Below are 14,296 nucleotides of genomic sequence, written 5' to 3' on the forward strand. Positions count from 1 at the left end.
CCGGGGTTGCTGTGGCTCGAGGGTCTCCGGACCCAGGGGCTTGTGGCCACTTCAAAGTGTAAAGGGGGGGAATATTTACAAGGGAGAGTTCGTGACGCCACCTGTGGTTCGCGGTAAGGGGAGTACCGCCGCTGCCGATGGGAGTACCCGGGGGAGATGGAGCGGGGCAGCCAGATGATGTTCCCTCCACGGGTAGGGGAGACCCCAGGACTCTAGAAAGTAGGTGGAGGATGGCGTGGTGCGGGCAGGACGCAGGGTGTACAGTGTACTCACTCAGGCTGTGTGGATGTTGGTGCGACCATTAAGCAGGATCTGACACAGAAGTAAACCAAGTCTCTGGGTGTCACTGCCACTCGGGGGAGCTCGTCCGGGAATCCGTCCCGGCTGATATTGTTTAGTGGTCTGGAGCCTGCTTCCATGCACATGTAGATAGATGTTTCTGAGTGACCCCTCGGCTTGAAGCGGTCGGGGTCCTGATCCCTATATTTAAATAGGGAAGTTGTGCTCTTGATGGCTGACACTTGGGATTTCAGTGGGCCGCATAAGCTGGAAAGCCCTATGCCCCTCATTGTGTTGGTGCCTTTGATCTCTGAGCTCTTGGGGAAAGTTCATAAAGAGACTATCCTCCACAGGTGAATTACCAGGTTGCGTGAAGTCACTCCCTGATCTAGGGTCCTGTACCCCGCCGTGCTCGGTACCAGTCCGGTTACTGGACTTTACGGTGCCAACCGTTCTCCAAAACTAAGTCTGGGCACCCTTCTCCAATACCCTGCGACCTAACCAAAGTCTCTCAGGGAGCTACAACTCCCTCAGCTCCTCACTCTCTGAGGGATACTACTAAAACTGACTATGTCCCTCTCACCAGTCTGCCTGACCCCTAGGCATTTGGCCCTTTTCCAGCTAGACCACCCACCGGTGTGCCTGACAGGGTGCGGTGTGAGGTGTGGTTAGGATTTGAGTGCTCATGGGAAACAATACCAGAGTTAGGATCCCAGAACCATGGAGGATGAGTTCTGCACCATAAGAGAAAGGAGTGCAGTTCCCTGTGACACCCTGATAGGGTCAGGGGCGTCACAATAACATAGGCAACTACCTGCCTGTTGTATCCGGCGCCAGCACAGATCGGTCGCTGACCACTCTTGCCAGCAATTCAGCTGCTCCATGTCAGCACAGCAGCTCTTCTTCTTCTGGGCTGCTGAGTCAATGGGGAATGACTGCTGGCATCAATCATGCTGATTGACAACTGTCTTCCCATGGTTAGGCAGTAGAGATGAGCGGACTCGCAGATAACCGGGATCGACAGGTCCCTGTTCTCTTTTTTTTTTTAAAAAAATCCGTTTTCGGTCCGGTATTCGGTCCTCATATAAGATTAAGAATGTTGATAGAAGTGCTAGGGGAATAGGAGTGTGCTGCCCCGTGCCAGCAGCTGGTGCTGCTCAGATACGGATCTACAGTGGGGCTCGAGGGGTTCTCCGGACCCGGGGGTCGCGAGGACACTCCGAATAAAAGGGGGACATATTTATACGGGATTGTTTCTAAGATGTCTGTGACGCCACCCACGGTGTGTGGTGAGATGCAGCACCACCGCTGCCGTTGCGGGGTGCCCGGGGACGTTGGGCTGGCAGCTGGATGTTAACCCCTCCATGGGTAGGGATGAATGTCCCGGGGCCCAGTGTCTCTATGTTGAGGATGGTGAGTGCAGGGGCCGGCGCACCCGGCCAGACTGGGGGTGTTACGGTCGAAGAAAGCACACAAGTCCTGTGGTAAACCAAGGTGATGGTGGCCAGCTGCCGCAGACGGGTGTATCTGATCCCACACCCGGGTTGGTAGTTAAAGTCTCAGTCCTCTGCACTCAGTGTTTAGTAGGGCAGACTTCTCGGTGTGAAACGCGGGAGTGCACTCCCGGTCCTTTGGTTGGGAGCCATGCCCGTCTGACGCTGACCCTTGGGATCTACAGGCCCTGGCGGTGGCCCTATCCCTCTCTGTGGGTGGTTGTCTACTTTTCGAGACTTAGGTTGGGACAGGACCTAAAATCCTGCCCTCAATTGGTTAATTAGCTAGGCCGTCGGTGCCGGTGCTGGATTCAGGGTCCAAGTACCCCCTCTGTGCACACAGTTTCCGGGTTGGTTCTTCGGTGTCAGTACCGGTGGGCTCCAACCCTGTCCCGGTCCACCTCGGATCTCCGGCAGCCGTCTTCTCATCTCCTGCAGACTCTGGCTACCGTCTGTCACCTAGCCAAGGTGTCAGGGCTCCGACCCTGGCACCTGCCAGACTTCACCTCCACACTTGAACTCAACCTGATCTTATCTCACTGCTTTCCCGCCCCGGGCTCTCCAGACCCCTAGGTGGGCGTGTCCCAACTGCCTGGTTCCGCCCACTGGTGTGTCCGTCCTTCCCTGAGGGGGGGGGGTGACTAGGGTTTCAGGTCGGCTGATTTAACCGTTTGTGGGATTGGTGTTATGCGGGGGCTTACATGTTCAACTACTTGGTTTTCCAGGGTGCTACATTTCCCCTTGGTTGAATACAGACCGTCCGCGGGCTGTCCGACCACCACCATTTATTTTTTTAATGGGAACTGAAAAAGTAGAAAAGACAAATTTACACAAATTTACTTCGGCCTTCCGCTTCTCCCTGGCCGCGATCTCCGTCTTCAGCTGCTGCCGCTGCCAATACGGAGTACGGGTTTTCCACCCTGCTGCTTCCTGCTCAGGGGCTTGGACCATCCGGATGCCCTCACTGCCGGCTACGACCAGGCTCACGTGAAGTGGAAGAGGGCTCCGTTGATCCGTGGCCTGCTCTGCCGTCCTGCAGGAGCATCCCGGCTGCGCTTCAGCCGGACCGGGTACTGGGGAGCGGCCGGCGTCCTTGCTGACTTCCGGTCGGGCATCGCCCCTGCTGCGACCGGGTGGATTGCCGGGGCAGACGTTATTGAGTGAGCGGCCTTCTCCAGGATCGGGGATGATGTCATCTTTGGTACGGCCGAGCTCGGGGCCAAAGGGGATGTCTTCCAGGCTTTGGTCTTTCGCGGGGCTGTTACAGGTGCCGGAGTGGTGGTGTGTTCGTAGCCCGAGGACCCCGTTGCCGGGTCCTTGCAGGCAGATGGAACGGGTACCGCTGCCGTGGCTTGTGGCAGCGGACCGAGCGAGGCGCCAGCTACAGGTACAGGCAGCGAGGGAGGCAGCATGGCGGACGGGGGCAGTCCGAGCTCCTCAGCCTGTTGGGCCGGTCCCGATGGGACATAGGGGCATGGGTCGCTTACCCGCTCCTCCAAGGTCATCTCCACTTCACGGGCTCGGACAGCTGCAGCCAGTTCCTGCATCTCAGCCATCAATCTTTTCAGTAGAAAGTTGGCCTGGGCCTGGATTCTTCGGCACATCCGTTCTGTCTGGGCTTCCACCAAGTCGGCAGTCCCGGGGGCAAATGCTTCCATCTTCGGGTTGCCGGACTGGTCAGACATCCTCTCAAGGTGGTGTCCAGGAACGGAAGATGGCAGAGTCCTGGTGTCCCTGCCTCTTATTTCCTCGGATCACATGGCACTATTCTCGCCCACCCCCCTGGTTTTTCGGGAGCAGTCCTCTGATGCGGCTTGCTAGTTTCGATTTCGGCCTCAGGGTTTACCTTCCGGCCTTGTTCCCAGGGGGCGGGGCTTCAGCTTCACCCCCCTTCTCGGGGATGAAGACGCTGGGTTATTGTTGTTTTCGCACCCAAAAATGGCGGCAAAGATGGCGGTTTTCATCAATTTTTGCAGCGGAGCACCACTGACAGTCCAGAACAAGGCGCACTTTCACCAGGTAGGTGAATGGGTAAGAATCCTGTTTGTGACACCAGGTTTCGGGGTGTGCCGCCCCGCGCCAGCAGTCAGTGCTGCTCGGATCCGGATCTACGGTGCGGCTCGAGGGGTTCTCCGGACCCAGGGGTCGCGCAGACACTCCGAAAAAAAGGGGGACATATTTATACGGGATTGTTTATAAGATGTCTGTGATGCCACCCACGGTGTGTGGTGAGATGCAGCACCACCGCTGCCGTTGCGGGGCTCCCGGGGACGTTGGGCTGCCAGCTGTATGTTAACCCCTCCGTGGGTAGGGATGGATGTCCCGGGGCCCAGTGTCTCTATGATGAGGATCGTGAGTGCAGGAGCCGGCGCACCCGGCCAGGCTGGGGGTGTTACGGTCGAAGAAAGCACACAAGTTCTGTGGTAAACCAAGGTGATGGTGGCCGGCTACCGCAGACGGGTGTATCTGATCCCACACCAGGGATGGTAGTCAAAGTCTCTCTTCTCTGCACTCAGTGTTTTGTAGGGAGGACTTCCCGGTGTGAAACGCGGGAGATTGCTCCCGGTCCTTTGGTTGGGAGCCGTGTCCGTCTAAGGCTGACTCTTGGGATCTACAGGCCCAGGCGGTGGCCCTATCCCTCTCTGTCGGTGGTTGTCTACTTTTCGGGACTTAGATTGGGAAAGGACCTAAAATCCTGCCCTCAATTGGTTAATTAGCTAGGCCGTCGGTGCCGGTCCTGGCTTCAGGGTCCAAGTACCCCCTCTGTGCACACAGTTTCCGGGTCTTTTCTCCGGTGTCGGTACCGGTGGGCTCAAACCCTATCCCGGTCCACCTCGGATCTCCGGCAGCCGTCTTCCCGTCTCCTACAGACTCTGGCTACCGTCTGCCACCTAGCCAAGGTGTCAGGGCTCCGACCCTGGCACCTGCCAGACTTCACCTCCACACTTGAACTCAACCTGATCTTATCTCACTGCTTTCCCGCCCCGGGCTCTCCAGACCCCTAGGTGGGCGTGTCCCAACCACCTGGTCCCGCCCACTGGTATGTCCGTCCTCCTGAGGGGGCGTGACTAGGGTTTCAGGTTGGCTGATTTAACCCTTCGTGGGATTGGTTTTATGCAGGGGCTTATGTCGTGGGCGGAGGAGGGGACGCTGCGCTCATCCACTGCTCGGGTCCGGCTGCTGCTGCTCGGTGGTGGCTCGAGCGGTGGGCCGGATGCCGGGGACTCGAGCGGCGTTCCTCGCCCGTGAGTGAAAAGGGGAATGGTTTTGGGGGATGTATTGTCCGTGACACTACCCACGGTTGTGGTGAGGTTGTGACACCACCGCTGCTCTGGACGGGGATCTCGGGAGCGATGACAGGGAGCAGCTTGGATGTTGGTTCTCCCCTCCGTGGGTAGGGGGATTGGTTGTCCCGGGGCCTGGTGAGGGGTAGGGATGCAGGCGGGTTACGGGGCCTGGTGAGGTGCAGGGTCGCGGGGGCAGCGCTGTGCCGCACGGCACGGTGGTACTCACTCAGCCAGTAATCCACACAGAGTCTCTGGTCAAACAAACGGCTGGATGGACGGGTCCCACAGATGGCTGCGGTGGTTCTCCTCCCGGCAGGTTGATGGTGACTGTCTTTCCCTGCACCTGTGTTGTGTTTACGGTTCCAATGGCTTCCCACCGGTAACCCGCGCCCCAGCTTGGATGGATGCTGAGGGAGCCCCTTTTGCCTGCAGGCTCTGGCCCTGGGAACTGTAGCCTTGGCGGTGACTGTGTTTCCCCTCACGGTGTGAGCTGTTGCCTTCAATCGGGTCTTGGCTGCTGGGAAACCCCGGAGGTTCCCTTCGCTAACGGATTTGACCAGTTTTACGGCGACTCCTAGCCTGGTCGGGGTCCGTAGGCCCTGCCGAATGGTGCTGGTTTCTCTTCACTCCCCGATCCGGTACCGGCGGGCCACCGCCCATCCCCGCTCCTTACGGTTCACTTCAATCAGCCTCTCCTGCAGACGGTCACCACCGTCTGCCAACCTTGCTGTATGTGCCCGGGCCACACACCCGGACACAGTCAGGCTGCTCCTCTTCCACTTCACTCCAAAACTCAACTGCCTACTTTTCCCGCCTCCAGGACTGTGAACTCCTCGGTGGGCGGGACCAACCGCCTGGCCCACCCCCTGGTGTGGACATCAGCCCCTGGATGAAGGCAACAAGGATTTTTGTTTGACTTAGGTGTGCCTAGCCGGGGTGTGGGGTGTGTTGGTGTAGTACCTGTGATGACCTGGCTTGTCCAGGGCGCCACATTCCCCCTTAGTAAAATGCAGACGGTCCGCGGGCTGCCCGTCCATCACCGGTTTTATTTTTGTTTAACTGCAAAAGAGTAAAAACATGTAAAAACATCATAAACAATTTTCAACTGTGCGGATTCCGCTCTTCTCCCACCGAAACAACCTGGCCCTGATGCTACCCCTAAGAAGCGGGCAGCACCCCTTGACCCCAGTCCAGCACCAAGTTGCCCGAGCGGGTTCTGTCTCTTTCAGGGGACCCGCGTACAAGGGGACCCCTGAACCCCCGGAGGATTGCCACCTGTTACGGTAGTGGCGGGCCTGGGCCATCCCTTTCCTCCAGGCCCATCCTCCCAAATCAGCCTCTCCAGAGGCGGTAACGGTGTCAAGCCATCAACATTTTTATTTACATTCCACTAAGTTTGTGGTTGCCCTGCAAGTTCTCGGGCTTGTCCGTAAGCAGTTCCTTATGCAACGGTTTGCAAACAGTCCCTTCGGGGACAACAGTTGCCGGCAACAGCCGGTTCAATCACGGTGCAATCAGGTGAACTTCTTCGGTTGATTTGTTCTTCACTTATCATTCGAACTTTCAAACTTTTCTAACAACAACGGTGCTGATGGTCCCAACGGGGACAACTTTTTGGCGGGGGACCGCCGGCTTCACTTTAGGTCCACCTCACCGACCGGGGTAGAGGGCTGAGCGGGCGCTTGAAGCCCCTGGCCTATTCTCAGCCGGACACCCAGGGCGTACCATCCCCTCTCCCCACAATGTCGGGTGTAGTTAACGAGGTCATCGGGGAGCAGGTTGCGGCTGTGATGGTCTTCCGGTAAGTGATCATTCACATCTCTCCGGGCCATGAAAACTTCGGCCTCCAGGCCCGGTTCGTAAATGAAGCCATACCCCCTTCGGGTATCAAATCTCCGCACCTGTCCTTCATACCTCGGGCCCCGTACCCGGAAGGTGGCTCTTCGGAGACGCTCTTTCTTTTCAATAGTGCGGGCCACCAGCTCCACCTTCCTCCTTTCCCTCTCGGCAATCTCCAGGCCCAGCGGTGTCGGTTCCCTGTCCCAATACGGGGCTGCTGCGGGCCCCTGCGCACGGGTCGGGCCCCGCGAGACCTCCTTTTCGCTGCCCACCACTGGCAATCTGGGTGGAAGGTCCCGCGGTGACTTGGCCTGGGGTGCTGCCTTACAGCGGCGACCCGGCGCAACCTCAGCCGAGGTGTGGGGAACGGGCACAGGGATCCTCTCCCGCTGAGCCTCCGCCTCCTCCTGCACGAGATGGGCTGCCGGGGCCGGTACGGGGCCAGGCACGGTCACCGGTGCCTCCGGTACAGCTTCACCGACAGGCTCGGCCTTTGGTGTCTTCCAAGGGAGCGGTGCTGCACGGTCACGGGCCTCGGTTGCAGATCGGTCCGCTTGGGTGGACAGGCGGGGTACCGCTACCGGTTGGGCGGGTAGCGGGCCTAGTTGCGGGGCGGTAGTGACTAACGCGGATAGCGGGGGAGGCAGCAGGGTGAGCGGGCGCGGGCCGGGCCCCTCAGCCGCAGTGGCCGATCCTTCCGGAATACAGGGGCGTGGGTCTCTTACCCGCTCCTCCAAATCTTCCTCCACCTCACGTCTCCTTATAGCCGCCACCACCTCCGCCATGTTGGCCTCCCACTCCTCCAGGAGGAGCTGCACGCGGATCTGCAGCCGTTGTTGTAGCTGGGCGGTCCGGACCTCCACCCACGCCGCGGTCACGGGTGCGGGGGCTACGGTGCTGCGAGACGGTTGGTGCATCGCTGCAGCGGCCTTTTCCAGGAACAAAAAGATGGCCGCAGGGTCCTGGCGTCCCTGCTTTTATAGCCTCGGGCTACATGCGGCCAGACGCCATCTGTCCCCCTTAGTCTTTTTCCGACTCCTCCTCTATCGGGGCGGGGTTTCAGCTTTCGTGCCTCTACTACTCGGGTAGACGCTCGAGCGGGGACTTTTCGCGCCCAAAATGGCGGCTTCTCCAAATTTTCAGCCGGACACCTCCGGTGGTCACAAGGCACACCTCTTCCAGACGGCAGAGTGGTAAGATCCTGTTCATGACGCCAAGTTGTCGCAGGCGGAGGAGGGGACGCTGCGCTCACCCACTGCTCAGGTCCGGCTGCTGCTGCTGCTCGGTGGTGGCTCGAGCGGTGGGCCGGATCCCGGGGACTCGAGCGGCGTTCCTCGCCCGTGAGTGAAAAGGGGAATGGTTTTAAGGGATGTATTGTCCGTGACGCCACCCACGGTTGTAGTGAGGTTGTGACACCACCGCTCCTCTGGACGGGGATCCCGGGAGCGATGACAGGGAGCAGCTTGGATATTGGTTCTCCCCTTCGTGGGTAGGGGGATTGGTTGTCCCGGGGCCTGGTGAGGGGTAGGGATGCAGGCGGGTTACGGGGCCTGGTGAGGTGCAGGGTCGCGGGGCAGCGCTTTGCCGCACGGCACGGTCGTACTCACTCAGCCAGTATTCCACACAGAGTCTCTGGTCAAACAAACGGCTGGATGGACGGGTCCCAGAGACGGCTGCGGTGGTTCTCCTCCTGGCAGGTTGATGGTGACTGTCTTTCCCTGCACCTGTGTTGTGTTTACGGTTCCAATGGCTTCCCACCGGTAACCCGCGCCTCAGCTTGGATGGATGCTGAGGGAGCCCCTTTTGCCCGCAGGCTCTGGCCCTGGGAACTGTAGCCTTGGCGGTGACTGTGTTTCCCCTCACGGTGTGAGCTGTTGCCTTCAATCGGGTCTTGGCTGCTGGGAAACCCCGGAGGTTCCCTTCGCTAACGGATTTGACCAGTTTTACGGTGACTCCTAGCCTGGTCGGGGTCCGTAGGCCCTGCCGAATGGTGCTGGCTTCTCTTCACTCCCCGATCCGGTACCGGTGGGCCACCGACCGTCCCCGGTCCTTACGGTTCACTTCAATCAGCCTCTCCTGCAGACGGTCACCACCGTCTGCCAACCTTGCTGTATGTGCCCAGGCCACACACCCAAACACAGTCAGGCTGCTCCTCTTCCATTTCACTCCAAAACTCAACTGCCATCTTTTCCCGCCTCCAGGACTGTGAACTCCTCGGTGGGCGGGACCAACCGCCTGGCCCACCCCCTGGTGTGGACATCAGCCCCTGGAGGAAGGCAACAAGGATTTTTGTTTGACTTAGGTGTGCCTAGCCGGGGTGTGGGGTGTGTTGGTGTAGTACCTGTGACGACCTGGCTTGTCCAGGGCGCCACACTTACATGTTCAACTACCTGGTTTTCCAGGGCGCTACGGGAGCGCATGCACTGTTATTACCGACGATACATACACTGCTTCCAGGTCCTGCATTCACATGCGCAGCCAATAATTAACCTTCATTGAATATTCACTGCTTTCCCCGCCCTCCAGCGCCTGTGATTAGTTGTAGTCAGATTTGCCCAAAGGCTGTGTGACAGCGTGTCTGACCAATCACATGTGCTATCTGTGACATGCTGTCACGCTCCCCGGGTCCTCGGCTCCCCTTCCCGGGTCCCCTGCCCCGCTCCCCGGCTCACCTGCCACGCTCCCCGCGTCCCAGTCCCTTGTGCCCGTCCTTCCTGGGCTTCCTGGCCGCCGATCCCGGCGCCCGACGGCCTCCCAGGCCCTGCTCGGCTCCCCTGCGTCCTCCTCTCAGCCTCCTTCCCTGGCTTCTGGCACCCGGGCCGCGCGCACGCGCATTAGGGCGCGTGCGCGGTCACTGACCCTTTCTTAAAGGGCCAGCGCCCATTAACAGGAAATGAGGTTAGGCAGGTACGGGGTATAAAGGGGGTTCTTGTCCAAGGGGGCGGGGCCTGATCTTCGTGTTTTCTGAGCTAGGAGTCAGGTCTCCTTGTGTTTTCCTGCCATACTTACGTATCTCTCTTCTAGAGCTGATCCCGCCTCGCCATCCAGTCCTGCTGAATCCCGAGCCCCGCACGCTGTCCGTCTGCCATCTGACAGTCCGTACCATCTCGGATCCCTGCGGTGACCTGTCATCTCGCTCCCAAGGTTCCGGACCCCGCCTGACATCATCTCGGCCTCCGAACCTGAGCTACGTCACCCGGACTACCATCTGTGACTCCGTGGTCCCAGGGACTCCTTCGCTACCTTCACTTGCACGGACTGTTCTGCTGCCCATCAGTGCTTCAGCTACCGGACTCCCTACCACCATCTTAGAGTTCGGTCCAGTGGATCCACCTCCTGGGTCTGCCCGACCGCCCGGCCCTGACAGTAAGATCAGGCCATGGATCCCGCTGCAGCACTATTGGCCCTGCAAGAGGAACTCCAACGCCAGCGTGAAGTCCAGACCCGCATGCTGCAATTTATGACCTCCGTGGACACTCGCCTGTACACATTACAAGCATCAATGACGCCTGCAGCACCCAGGTCTCCCACTAGGCAATCCACGGCTCCCGCACCAGTGGCAGCCGCGTCGGATGCTTCCCGACTCCGTTTGGCGTCACCTCCTCGTTATGCTGGAGATCCCAAGACCTGCAGGGGCTTCATAAACCAATGCTCCCTTCACTTCACGCAGCTGCCCCATCTGTTCGCCTCCGACCAAGCCAAGGTCGCCTTTATAATGTCTCACCTGGAGGGCGAGGCACTGGCGTGGATGAACCCCTTGTGGGAGAAGGAGGACCCCATGACCAAGGATCTTCAAGAGTTCCTGCAGGCCTTTCGCAGTACCTTTGACGAGCCGGGACGCGCCTCTGCGTCTGCTTCATCACTTCTCCGCCTACGTCAAGGAACACTGACGGTGGGCCAATACGCCATCCGTTTCCGCACTTTGGCTTCTGAACTCGGGTGGAATAATGAGGCCCTGACAGCCGCCTTCTGGGAAGGACTGTCAAGTCGCATCAAAGATGAGTTGGCGGGTCGTGACATGCCCTCCACCCTAGATGCCCTGATTGCCCTAGCCACGCGAGTGGACATTCGTTTTCAGGAGCGCTCCAGAGAGCTGGTTCGTGAGCGACGTGCGGTACGGCACTCCTCTCCGCCACAGAAGTCCTCTGTGCCACAGTCATCTACAGCTGGGATTCCTGTCCACGAACCCATGCAGGTTGATCGAGTACGACAGTCTGACCAACGTCGAGCAGAGCGGCTCGCCAAGGGCCTCTGCTTTTACTGCGGAGGGGACACACATCTCCTACGCTCCTGTCCGGAAAGGCCGGGAAACTCCAAAGCCTAGGGTTGGTAGGAGAGGCCACCCTAGGTGCTGGGACTCTCTCCGACCCAGTTATGTGGACGGTACAAGTATCAACAGGAGAGACGCGCTTCACGGCTGAGGCATACCTCGACTCCGGAGCAGCAGGCAATTTTATCCAGCAGGCCACGGTGGACAAATACCAGCTGCCTGTTACTCTACTCGAGAAGCCCCTACTGATTGCCTCGGTGGATGGGAGACCCCTCTCTGATACCATCTCCTGGATCACGAAGCCGGTGGAACTGCGTATCGGTGCTCTGCACACCGAGAACATCGCTCTCTACGTCCTTCCACACATGTCCCACCAAGTCCTGCTGGGACTTCCTTGGTTGCGAACACACGAACCCTCAGTCAACTGGGGTACTGGCGAAATCACCCGTTGGGGCTCTGCCTGTCATGAGAGATGTCTAAAGTCTATACAACCAGTCCGACGACCTCCGGTTCCTGAGAACCTACCGGGTCTGCCCTCGGCCTATTGGTCCTTCACGGACGTTTTTGACAAGAAGGAGTCTGAGGTACTTCCGCCACACCGTCCCTACGATTGCGCCATCGACCTGCTCCCAGGAACAACACCACCTCGAGGACGGATATATCCGTTGTCTCCAGCCGAAACCAGGGCCATGTCCACCTACATCATGGAAAGCCTGGCAAAGGGATTCATCCGGAGATCCTCCTCTCCTGCGGGAGCAGGCTTCTTCTTCGTTAAGAAGAAAGAGGGTGACCTTCGCCCATGCATTGACTACCGGGGCTTGAATCAGATTACTATAAAAAACAAGTACCCCCTACCGCTCATCCCCGAACTGTTCGATCGGCTCAGAGGAGCCCGTGTGTTCACCAAACTGGATCTTCGGGGTGCCTACAACCTAGTTCGTATCCGCTCTGGGGACGAATGGAAGACCGCGTTTAATACTCGCGATGGGCACTATGAATACTGTGTGATGCCCTTCGGTCTGTGTAACGCTCCTGCCGTATTCCAAGAACTGGTGAACGACATTTTCCGGGACCTCCTCTACGTATGTGTAGTAGTTTATCTGGATGACATTCTTGTTTTCTCTCCGGACCTCCAGACCCACAGAGAGAACGTAAAGCTGGTTCTACAAAGACTGAGAGAGAATCGTCTCTACGCCAAATATGAGAAGTGCGTCTTTGAGCAGTCTTCTCTTCCTTTCCTGGGATACATCATCTCGGGGACTGGGCTGCAGATGGATCCCAAGAAGGTCTCCGCCATTCTCAACTGGCCTCCCCCTTCTGGACTGAAGGCAATCCAACGGTTCCTGGGATTTGCCAACTACTACCGCCAGTTTATTCCTCACTTCTCCGCCCTGACTGCTCCTCTCTCCGCTCTGACCAAAAAGGAGGCTAATCCAAAGGACTGGTCACCTGCGGCCGACGCCGCATTTTGCTCCCTGAAGCGAGCATTCGCCTCCTCTCCTGTACTCCACCGACCAGAGTTAAACCGCCAGTTCACCTTAGAGGTGGATGCTTCCTCCTCAGGAGCCGGAGCAGTGCTCATGCAAAAATCCTCCTCCGGGAAGATGGTGACTTGCGGTTTCTTCTCTAAAAGCTTCTCAGCACCTGAACGTAATTACACCATCGGTGACCGAGAGCTATTAGCGGTCAAACTGGCTCTGGAGGAGTGGCGCTACCTCCTGGAAGGAGCAGTGTACCCCGTGATTATCTACACGGACCACAAGAACCTGGAATACCTGCGGTCCGCTCAGCGACTGAACCCACGGCAAGCCAGGTGGTCCTTATTCTTTGCCAGGTTTGACTTCCAGCTTCATTTCCGACCCGCGGACAAGAATATACGCGCTGATGCCTTGTCTAGGTCTCTCATGCCCCTGGAGCAGGAGGAAGAGACTATCCAACCTATCATCTCTCCTAACAAGATTGTTCCGGTGGCTCCTGTCACTCTGGCCCAGATACCACCCGGGAAGACCTATGTCTCTGAGACCGACAGGGAAAAAGTGTTACACTGGGGTCATGCCTCGAAAACAGCCGGCCATGCAGGCCAGAAGAGAACATGGGATGCGATTGTACGCCATTACTGGTGGCCATCCCTTCGCACGGACGTTGCCGCCTTTGTCTCTGCCTGCCCCTCTTGTGCCAGGAACAAGACGCCCAAACACCTGCCCTATGGCCGTCTTCTGCCTCTGCCGATACCCTCAGTTCCATGGCAACACATAGCGATGGACTTTATTACGGACTTGCCAGTATCCTCCGGACACACAGTCATATGGGTCGTGGTGGATCGGTTCTCCAAAATGGCTCACTTCGTCCCTATGCCCGGACTGCCCTCTGCTCAGGAACTCGCGGAAGCCTATATACAACACATCTTTCGCTTACATGGCTTTCCTTCCCACATCGTGTCCGACAGAGGAACTCAGTTCACCTCCCGCTTCTGGAGGGCTCTCTGCAAACATCTGGGAGTGACTCTGGACTTTTCTTCCGCTTACCATCCTCAGTCTAATGGCCAAGTGGAGAGGGTCAACCAAATCTTGACATCCTTCTTACGTCACTATGTCAACGCCCATCACGACGACTGGTCCACGCTTCTGCCTTGGGCTGAGTTCTCCCATAACCACCACGTCAGTGAGTCGTCCTCCAAATCTCCCTTCCATGTCGTTTACGGACTACAGCCTTCCGTCCCGTTGCCTATATCCCCTTCTTCGGATGTCCCTGCTGCTGATACTGTAGCCCGTGACTTCGCTACCATTTGGGACTCTGTCAAGGCGTCCCTTGGGCGTGCTTCCCAGCGGATGAAGAGACACGCTGACAAAAGGCGTCTAGACCCTCCGTGTTTCTCTCCTGGTGACCTGGTCTGGCTTGCTTCCCAGTACATCCGACTGAAGATTCCTTCCTACAAGCTGGGTCCTCGCTACATCGGGCCGTTTAAGGTCCTCAGCAAGATCAATGAGGTCTCCTACAAACTGAAGCTTCCGGCCACGATGAGGATACCCAACTCCTTCCACGTCTCTCTCCTCAAGCCGGTGTTCCTTGGTCCCTTCTCCGCTGCTGCCAGCCCGGCTCCTCCTCCTATTGCTGAGGACGACATCTAC

This window comes from Anomaloglossus baeobatrachus, chromosome 1 (genome assembly GCF_048569485.1).
Source record: "Anomaloglossus baeobatrachus isolate aAnoBae1 chromosome 1, aAnoBae1.hap1, whole genome shotgun sequence".
Classification (NCBI taxonomy): domain Eukaryota; kingdom Metazoa; phylum Chordata; class Amphibia; order Anura; family Aromobatidae; genus Anomaloglossus; species Anomaloglossus baeobatrachus.